Raw genomic sequence first — 10,230 nt, 5'->3', positions numbered from 1 at the left:
TGCTGCTGGCAGGAGGAAATTTTCTTCTCCAGGGACATACAGCACATGTTTACTGGTGGTCTGCCTTATTTTATGTTCTGCAGGTGGGACTTACCTCCACAACTGAGGCAGAGCAAAACACAGACTCCAAGCGGCCAGGAGTGAGCTAAGCGTGGCGTCCTGTTAGCAAGGAAAAAGCCCTGCCCCACGGGAAAGACTTTTGGTACGTTGAGGCTGTTTTGAAGGCTGAAAGCTTGGAGACAGCAGACTAGGTCTCCTGGCAGTAAGTAGAAGAGGCAGCTCTTTCTCTGTTGAGCACCACGTCTCTCCGTCTGAGGTTCAATACAGTCATTATATAAGGCCAAGAGGGGCCTTCTTGGCTGCTCGCCCCATTCTAATGGGCTTCAAGGTACAAGAGGGCTCTGGGGGGGGGGGGCTCTGAAGAGCAGCAGAGATGTGGGTGGTGGTTCCTTGAGCCGTTAAGTACATCATGTCCTGATTGTTTAACAAATCCTAATGGGACGTGAGTTTAGCTGGATGCTCTACAGAATGTCCCAGATCTCAGTGGTCCTCTGATGCTATCTTTTGTGGAGACATGCCTGTTCCTTTCAGTGGGTTCTCTGCCCAGCTCCACATTTCTTGGTTGAGTGGGCCACGCAAACCAAAACAGGAGCATGGTGCACCAGGGCAGGCAAGTTCAGAAGCTGATTGGGCTCTGAGGCCCAGAACAAAGAGTTACAAACAGCTTTTAATTTTAACATTGCTAAGTGCTTGCGATACCCCAGTGACCTCATCCAGAGCAGCAGAGCTGGCTTGCTGATATGAGGCTTTTGCTGGGTTTGAGGGCTCACCTGAGACTTCAAGGAAGTTTACGTCTGGGGCTCTTCCTGCATCTCAGACTGCATCTTAGCCTACTCCTATGTCTTCATCCCAGGGAGTCTCTCAGCCTACTCCTGTTTCAATGCAATTAAGCTTTCTTCTAGATGCACGGTGCCAGCTTAAAGAGACTCTTCTTTCTGATATCAGCTTTCTCCTCTCCCCCTCCTGTGGCAAGACCCAGCTCTGCACCTATGCCCAGCTCAGCTCCTGCCACCATTCTTACTGTTGTTTCTGTCCTTCTCAGACTGCATTTCAGCAGGCTACTTACTCACTAGCTGAGATCCAGGGTTGTTGCTTCACTAGATCCTCATGATGTCTCATGGGACAAAGATTCCAGGAAGCATATTTCTCACTAGCTCTTTTTGATCAATTTGATCACCTGAGGCGATGACTTCAGATCTGACTGTCCTGAGTGAGGATGAATGGAGCAGAGACTGTTGGCTTTCAGTAATTTAGTTAAAGAATAAAAGGAGAATTCCACAAGTGCCTAAATTCAGATTTGGGGCAAGTAGCATTTGGTGAGAGAGCCCCAGCAGAGATTTAAGATCACAAAACGTGCAGCAAGGTAAAGCGTAGAAATTGGCTGTTAGACCTTTATTTATTTTTTTAAATAAATGTTTATTAAAGTTTTACAAAACAAAAAGTTCATCATTTCACATAGATTATTCCATTAATTAAAGCCCACAGAAAAATCAGAGAACAAAAATATATGACAAAAAAAAAGAAAAAAAGAAAAGAAAAATCCACTTTAAAAAGTTACAAAATTCCTTATCCCTCTGTCCTGACCTCCTCACATCTCCCTTTTTTGTGTTCCTCTTTATTCCAATCTGATTCAGCAAATTCAAACCCTTCTTCAAACCATGCTTACAATTTATGTTTTTCTAATTATTATGTCCCAAGTTTTCGTTATCTTAGCCCATTCCTCATCTTATATACTAAGACATAATTTTATTCTGTTCATAACCCCCTTCTCCTTTTTGAAATTCTTCTTTTCATTCACATTTAACCAAATCCCACATGCCCTGTTACCTTCACTTCCCACATCATGTTAACACTCGAACATTTTGCAATATTTTTGTAAATAGTCCTTAAACTTTTTCCAGTCCTGTTCCATCAATTCTTCTCCCTGGTCCCGGATTCTGCCAGTCATTTCAGCCATCTCCATGTAGTCGATCACTTGCATCTGCCATTCTTCCATGGTGGGTAGATCTTGTGTCTTCCAATACTTGGCAAGAAGTATTCTTGCTGCTGTTGTTGCATACATAAAAAATGTTCTATCTTTCTTTGGCACCCGTTGGCCAACTATGCCCAAAAGGAAGGCCTCTGGTTTCTTGGTAAAGGTAAATTTAAGTACCTTCTTCAGTTCATTATATATCATTTCCCAGTAAGCCTTAACCCTTGGGCAAGTCCACCAAAGGTGAAAGAATGTTCCCTCAGCTTCTTTACATTTCCAACACTTGTTGTCAGGCAGGTGATAAATTTTTGCAAGCTTAACTGGGGTCATGTACCACCTGTAAATCATTTTCATAATATTCTCCTTTAAGGCAATGCATGCCGTAAACTTCATACCGGTGGTCCACAACTGCTCCCAGTCAGCAAACATAATGTTATGACCTATGTCCTGCGCCCATTTAATCATTGCTGATTTAACCGTTTCATCCTGTGTATTCCATTTCAACAGCAAGTTATACATCTTTGACAAAATCTTAGTTTTTGGTTCTAACAGTTCTGTTTCCAATTTTGATTTCTCCACCTGCAAGCCAATTTTTTTGTCCAAATTGTAGGCCTCTCTTATTTGGTAATAATGAAGCCAATCTCGCACTTTGTCTTTTAATTTCTCAAAACTCTGCAGTTTCAGTCTGTCACCTTCTTGTTCCAAAATTTCCCAATATTTTGGCCATTTGGCCTCCATATTGAGCTTTTTCTGAGACTTAGCTTCCATAGGTGACAACCACCTTGGGGTTTTACTTTCCAGCAAATCTTTATATCTTGTCCAGACATTAAACAGAGCTTTCCTGACAATATGGTTTTTAAATGCCTTATGTGCTTTAACCTTGTCGTACCACAAATATGCATGCCACCCAAAAACATTATTGAAACCTTCTAAATCCAGAATGTCCGTGTTCTCAAGAAGCAGCCAGTCTTTTAACCAGCAAAATGCTGCTGATTCATAGTACAATTTAAGGTCTGGCAGGGCAAATCCACCTCTTTCTTTTACATCAGTTAAAATTTTAAACTTTATTCTGGGTTTCTTGCCCTGCCAGACAAATCTAGAAATATCTCTCTGCCACTTCTTGAAACAATCCATCTTGTCCAAAATTTGCAAAGATTGGAACAAAAATAACATTTTTGGCAAAACATTCATCTTTATAGCTGCGATTCGACCCAACAAGGAAAGCTTCAGATTAGACCAAATTTCTAAATCTTTTTTAACTTCTGGCCAACATTTCTCATAATTATCTTTAAATAAGTTCAAATTTTTCGCAGTCATATTAATCCCTAGGTATTTCACTTTCTTAACCACAGTTAAACCTGTTTCATTCTGAAACCTGTCCTTTTCTATTAGAGTTAAGTTCTTCTCTAATACTTTAGTTTTTAACTTATTTAATCTAAATCCTGCCACATGACCAAATTCTTTAATCAATTCCAAAGCTCTTTTCATACTAGATTCCGGCTCCTGTATAGTCAAAACCAAATCATCTGCAAAGGCTTTCAATTTATATTGTTTGGCTCCGACCTGTATTCCTTTAATAGACCGGTCCCTTCTAATCATGTTCAGCAGCACCTCCAGGACCGAAATAAATAGTAATGGAGAGATAGGGCAGCCCTGACGTGTTCCTTTTTCTATCATAAAATCTTCAGTCACCACATTATTTACAATCAATTTTGCTTTTTTGTTCTGAATAGATTGCTCCTATACCATTTTCGAACCCCTGTCCCACTCCCATCCCTTTAAGATTTTTCTGTTAGACCTTTAAAAGATCCACTTTGAGTTTTGCATTGCTAGTCAGGAAACAGAAAGCGATTGGGAAGGATGGCAATTGTCCACCACTCTTTGAAAAGCCATGCTTTCTTAGGCAAAAGTTGCAGAACTATCTGAAAAACAGATACTTTTAAGTTAGCATGCTTTCTCCAAATTACTGTGACTGGAGCTCCCTGGATAAATAATAATCCATTGTGATTATATTGTTGTCAATTCTTTCACAATTAAATATTGACTTCTCTAAGATCCGCAACAAAGCACCACCTTTCAGAATTTCCCCCAGACGTCAATCCCGCCTTTGAAATCCCACTATGGCAGCCTTACTTCAGTCACTCAGGACTTGTTTCCTTAATCACCCCATTTCCGAAAGGAGTAATAGAATTGTAGAGTTGGAAGGGACCCTAAGGATCATTTAGTCCAACTTACTGCAATGCAGACTTGCAGAAACATCCTAATTGAGGTCCCCCCAGCAGGTACTCACCAGAACTGAGTTCTGGTGCCTCTCAGGTGGGTGCCAGTGTCATTATGAGAACAAGAGAGACATTCACAGTTAGTTCCGGCACTTCTTTTTCTAGAAAAATAGCACTGATTCTAATAATAATAATGATTATTATTATTATTATTATTATTATTATTATTATTATTATTTATTCCCCAGCCACTCTGGGCGGCTTCCAACCAAATATTAAAATACAGTAATACATCAAACATTAAAAGCTTCCCTAAACAGGGCTGCCTTCAAATGTCTTCTAAAAGTTTCGTAGTTGTTGTTCTCTTTGACATCTGGTGAGAGGGCGTTCCACAGGGTGGGCGCTACTAATAAAAAGCTATGGCTTAGCTAATACTCTAGGGTTGCCAAGTCCAGTTGCTGACTGGGCTCATGTAATTTAGGGACTTTGAGCCATGATTTATGTACATATTTTTATTTGAACAGCACCATATATGACAGAGGAGTGTTGTGCAGCATCTCTTCATTTTTACCTATACGTCTCTAGCAATATTTTGGGGTGGCTCTGAAGGACACAGGAGATGTGGGCAGCAGTTTCCTCTAGCTATTTGGTGGTACAATGGACTCATTAATGGGAGAAATACAAACAGATTGAAAGATCACCTGGATGCTGCACAGAATGCATTGGATAAGAACATAAGAAGTACCTACAGGATCAGACCAGTGGCCCATCCAGTCCAGCATCTTGTTTTAACACCAGCCAACTACATCCCTGGAGGAAGACAGAAAGCAGGTCCTTAGTGTAACAGCACTCTCCCGACTTGTAATTCTCAGTAACTGGTTTTCAGAGGCATGCCTTGAGTGCTGGGTGTCAGGGATCATGCTGAGGAGGGCTGCACTGAGGAAGAACGGTGGGAGCCACCCCTTCCTCCTGAATCATCCCAGGAGCAGGAGGACAGTATTGTAGCCTTATTGGACTTTACCAATTGGTAGGGTGAGCGTTGCTCCCGGATGGGAGGAAGGAAGTCAAATGACACCGAGGGTTGGTTCAGAGAAAGAGTTTATTCTGCTCTCCGGATAGCAGAAGGCAAGTCCAAAGAAATGAGAAATTTCATGCAGTATATATATCCTCCAGGCACCCTCTCCCCCCTTCCCCAGGAATCCAGCCACGTCAGCTTATACACACAGGTTGACATCACAGATGTTCCTGCTTCGGTACTCTTAACCATAAAAGGGTTTTCCTCTTCCTGTACTCTTGACCATATAAGGGTATTCCTGTTCCGGCACTCTTATCTTGGAGTAAGAGGTCACCAACTCCTGGCGCCGTTCCCGGGTGGTTGACAAGGTCTGTGCCTCAGTGTAAGATAAGACCCAGATGCGCCATCCCTGCTCCACTGGAACAGTCAAGGCCATACATTGCCGCCACGGACTGATAAGGGAGAGGGCTTTGAGCACTTGTTTATACAGCCGGGTTTCTGTTATGCATTTGCTCAACAGCTCAAGTTAATGCATTTTAGAAATGCTCCCTTGGAGAAGGAAAAATGCGGATTTTGGGTCAGTTTCAAACTGACTGCACAGAAACCCATTCCTTCAGTATAGATTTGGAACAGTGGTTTGCAGAGGAACATAGTTCAGAAGGCAGGGAAATACTGGATGGGGAATAGCTAGCAGAAGAAACACTAGAAAAGAGAGAGTTAACAGATTCACAGTCTCTGGATAGTACACGCTGGATATTCTTTCTTCTTCTTTGGTGATCACTTGTAGCCGAGTAAGACTGTCTTCGATAAACACGGTTTTAACAATGAGTCCGTAAGTGATTGTGGAGGCCAATTCTGGATCCACACGTACTTCCACAGTGGGGATACTGGTTTCCGGGCAGGAGTTGATCACGTTGGATAGCACGTGGTGGATAATACATGCTCTAGATAGTCTCTGGATAGGGACTCTGGATAGTACACGCTGGACTTGATCTTTGGCGCAGGTATAGACATGATCAGACCCTTTGGTGGTGCCATGGTCCAATCACTACGCTCTGAAAGCTAGGATTGACTTCCCACCCACCCCTGCCTGGGTGGCAAGCCTATTTGGGCTTATCTGTGGATTCCATCAGGACTTGCGGCCCTGCTCCCCCTAGCGGCTCATTAGATGAGCTTGTTGAGGGTTGGAATAACTGGCTCTTGGCAGCTATCAATGAGATCGCACCTAGGCGCCCTCTGCGACCCCACTGAAACAGGGCCCCTTGGTTTACCGAGGAGCTCTGGAAAATGAAGGGAGACCTTAGATGGCTACAGTGAACATGGTGGCGTGCTCGTGATGGAGCCTCAAGAACATCTTATAGGACGCTTATGAAAGCCTATGAGATGGCAGTGAAAGCTGCTAAGAAGTTTTACTTCTCAGCTTCCATCGCATCCGCTAGCTCTCACCTGGCACAACTTTTTAGTATAAGTAGGTCTTTAACGTCCCCAGAGGAACAACTGAATTTAAATACGAATTTGATTCATAGCTGTGAGACATTTGCGAGCTCGGATAAAGTCTTGCTACTCCACTGTGACCTCCCTGCCAATTTGGATACAGCAACAGAACTAGAGGCACCTCGGTGGTCTTTGGGTCCTGCACTGGACCACTTCAACCAGATACTCCCCCAGCCGATGTGGACAGACTACTCCAAGCTGGAAAGCCCACCACTTGCCCCCTTGACCTGTGCCCATCCTGGCTGATTAGAGTGTGCCCAAACGAGGTGCGGGTCCCCCGGGGTGATATCATCAATTTGTCCCTTGGCACAGGGACATTCCCAGGGGAGTTGAAGGAGGCAGTGGTGCGTCTGCTCTTAAAGAAAACATCATCAGATCCTCCAGATCTATCCAATTACCGCCCAGTTTCGAACCTCTCGTACCTGGGTAAGGTAATTGAGAGAGCGGCTGCTGAACAGCTTGATAGGTTTCTGGGTGAAACATTTGCGTAAATAAATCCTGCGTCCAGTCAGGCTTCCCTGCGTGGCTCTGCTTGGGAGCTGACCTGGCAGGAGAGCAGAGTAGCAGCGGTCCTGCGTCCGTGTGAGATGAGGGATAAATCAAGTCCAGAGACAGTTCGGTTCTTATCTCTAGAAGCGTTTATTTACAAAGCAATAAATCCATCAGAAACCTCCGACATTTCTCCGTGCTTTTCCCAAAAGCACACACGCAGCCTCTCTGAGCTGAGCTGTGTCTCAGTCAGAATCGAAAGCAAGTCTGAATGCAGACACACACTGTGACGCACTTCTCTGCGTCAAGCTCCTCCCAGATACAGGACACCACGGAGTTTTAACCCTGTCAGTTCCAAACTCCACACCCCCTCTTGTCCTGCATCTGGGGACAATAGCCAACAATGCTTTCCCCATACACAGACCCTCACAGAACTCCTCGTGCTTCTGGAAGGTTAATGGTTTTGTGAAACCATCAGCGAGGTTCTTGGTTGAGGGACAGTATTTCAGAGCAACTAGCCCCTCATGAACGCTCTGACATACATTCCGGAACCGTATGTCCAAATGTTTGGTCCTCGCCTTGAATTGCCCCGTCTCAGCCAATTTGAGGCATGGTTGATTGTCTTCATGCACCACAACGGGCAGACAATTCTCTCCACAGATTTCCTCGACCAAACACACGTAGAACTCCAGCTCTCTGCAAACCTCTGATAGCGCACTGAACTCAGCTTCAGTAGATGAAAGCGCTATGAGACTTTGCTTCCGGGACCTCCACCCAATCACTGAGTCCCCAAACTTCACCACTAGGCCTGACACTGATTTGCGGTCCTCAAGGTTAGCCCAATCCGAATCCACCCAGGCGGTCAGCTTGACATCACCCTCAGCTGACATCTTGAGGCAAAAGTCTTTGGTATCTTGCAGGTAACGTAGCACCCGTTTAATACCATTCCAGGCCTGCACACTAGGACTTGAAGCCTCTCTACTGAGCAGATTGACAGCAAACGCTATGTCTGGTCTGCTCCACTGTGACAGATACAACAGACTACCCAGAGCTGACTGAAAGAGTTCAGTATTTTCGAACACCACGCGTTCTACTTGCTGACACTCCTTCACGTATCCAGCCTCCATGGGTGATCTGGCACCTGCACAATCAGACATCCTGAACTTCTCAAGCAACTGTTCAATCTTACCTTTCTGGCGAAGCAAAAAGCTTCCATCACTTGCTCTTGTGACCTCCACGCCCAAATAGGATTTGACATCTCCAAGCTGCTTCAGCTTGAACCGCTTTCCAAGCTCCTTAGCAAACTTCTCCACCTGTTCACCTGTCTGTGCCATGATCAAGATATCATCAACAAACACCTGAACCACTTGCTGTTGCAAGCCTGAATCTCTAATGTAAAGACAACTGTCTGCAAGAGATTTCTTAAAACCTAGCTCTTCTAAGGCTTCATGTAGGCACATATTCCAATTCCTGGCAGATTGGCGTAATCCATAGATGGATTTGTGCAATCGCCACACGACGCCTGGCTCACTGACTTCAAACCCTGGAGGAGGAAGCATGTACAACTCCTCCTGGAGATCTGAGTTCAGGTAGGCGACATCTACATCAAAATGGTTCACCTTCCGACCTCTCTGTGCTGCTATCGCCAAAAGCGTTCTCAAAGTCTCCGCTCTCGAGGTTGACCTCTGTGAAGTGGACACCCTTCCTCTGTGTGAATCCTCGGGCCACTAACCTCGCTTTATACTGTGGTTCTCCTGCTTCTGTGGGTTTAAGTCGGTAAACCCATCTGCAGCTCACAGCTTGCTTATTGGCCGGCAGCTGTGTGAGTGAAAACACACCAAGAGACTTCATTGAGTTCATCTCCTTCTGCATCGCCTCATGCCATTTGCTGGCTTCTTCCCGAGGCAACTTCTGAACATCCTCAAAGGATTCAGGTTCACATCTAGCCACACCAACCCAGACACTCGTGGCTTCATACCTTTCAGGTGGCTTCCCTTTGGTTGATCTTGCTGACCTCCTCAGCGTGAATTCTGGAACTGCGCCTGATTCACCTGGATCAACCCTACTATCTTCTGTGGCAGAAACATCCCCCTCTGACCTGCTGCGCCGTTTAGGGCGTACAGCTGGTTCTGCTGGCGAGGATGGTTCACTCCTTAGCTCAGACTTGACAGAGACCTGTGGAGGGGTCCTGGGACTCCCTTTTGGAGAGATACGGAGCCTCTCCCTCGGCTCTGGACTTTGTGGCTGTGGACTGTGCACCTCAGCAACAGGTTCAGCCTCGTCCTCCTCCTCTTCCTCATTTGAGTCTAACAGAACATCCAGATTCCCGTGAAGACGCTTCCACCCACTCTGCTCGCAAAACTCAGCACTGCCGCTAATAAGCAGCTTGGACTGGTTGCCAGTAGGGTATGCGAAACGCCACGCCTTTGAACCCGGCTCATAGCCTACAAAGATCATCTTCCTAGACCTTGGCTCACCCTTTCTGCGCATGGCCTTTGGAATGAGAACCCAAGCCGTAGACCCAAAAGTGCGCAGAAAACTCACTTTCGGTTGCTTCCCATGAAGCAGAAAGTACGGTGTGTCTCCCACACTTGAATTGAACACCCTGTTCTGCAGAAAACATGCTGTCTTATAACTCTCAGCCCAAAAGCGCTGTGGCAAACCCGAGTCTGCCAACATAGCATTTGCTGATTCCTGTAGTGTGCGAAATTTTCTCTCTGCAACCCCATTCTGTTGCGGAGAGTGGGGGGCCATCAGTCGATGACTGATACCCTTCTGCCTGAAAAACGATTGCAGCGCAGAACCTGTGAACTCCCCCCCCCCCGATCAGATTGAAAGGAAATCACCCTGGTAGAGAACCGTAGCTCTACCGCTGTGATCCAATCCCTGATCAGTGCAGCTGCCTCTGATTTCTGTCTAAGCGAAAAGATCCAAGAATGCATCGAAAAATCGTCAACCAGAACCAGAACCCATTTAGATCC

Source organism: Podarcis filfolensis (genome assembly GCF_964270895.1).
Source record: "Podarcis filfolensis genome assembly, chromosome: 2".
NCBI classification, from domain to species: Eukaryota; Metazoa; Chordata; class Lepidosauria; order Squamata; family Lacertidae; genus Podarcis; species Podarcis filfolensis.
This window is presented reverse-complemented; position numbering follows the sequence as displayed.